Source organism: Salvelinus sp. IW2-2015, linkage group LG20 (assembly GCF_002910315.2).
Source record: "Salvelinus sp. IW2-2015 linkage group LG20, ASM291031v2, whole genome shotgun sequence".
NCBI classification, from domain to species: Eukaryota; Metazoa; Chordata; class Actinopteri; order Salmoniformes; family Salmonidae; genus Salvelinus; species Salvelinus sp. IW2-2015.
Genome location: NC_036860.1, coordinates 4,477,675 through 4,478,408, shown reverse-complemented (window position 1 = coordinate 4,478,408; position 734 = coordinate 4,477,675).

The window sequence follows — 734 nt, the reverse complement described above, 5'->3', positions numbered from 1 at the left end:
GATTAGAAATCTTCTGGGGGGGAGCAGTCCTTTGTGTTTAGCTCTAAATGCCAGGGTTCATTTCGATTTCTTCCAGACGAAAGATTCCGTCTCTGTCAGTCTTGTGTCTACATGTTCTCTCGCTTCTCTGTGTCTCTTTATTTGGCTTTTCTCACTCTATCTCTACCCCCCCTCTCTCTCTCTCTCACTCTCTCTCTCGCTCTCTCTCTCGCTCTCTCTCGCTCTCTCTCTCTGCTCTTGTCACTTAGTTTCAAGGCTTACAAAAGGAAACAGCAGATGTCTGTTTATAGTCACTCTCCTCACTTCCCTCAATGTCATTCTCAGATGCAGCCCTGTCTGCTCCCACCACCTCCACCTCCATTATCCTTCCACTCTCCCTCTTCCTCCATAGTGTTCCCTCTATCACAGTCCTCTTCCGGTTCCCCTCTTGACCTTTCAGACCTTCACTCACCTCAAGAGAGCCACCTTGGATGGAAAACACGCTGCTGCACGACCACAGTGACCCCAAAGAGAAACACTCAGAGTCCAGTAATAAGGGCAGCAAGGTTATGTTGATTATGTCTAATCTATCAAATCATAAAAGTCTGAACCACAATGACCTGATTACATCCCCGTCCGCCTACACACAGTCCGACGTGTTTGTGACTGATGGACTTCTGCAATAATATGGGCTAAGATAGATCGGTAGTGTTTTGATGGATATGTTGGGATGTTTTACAGAGAGAGGGAGTGTT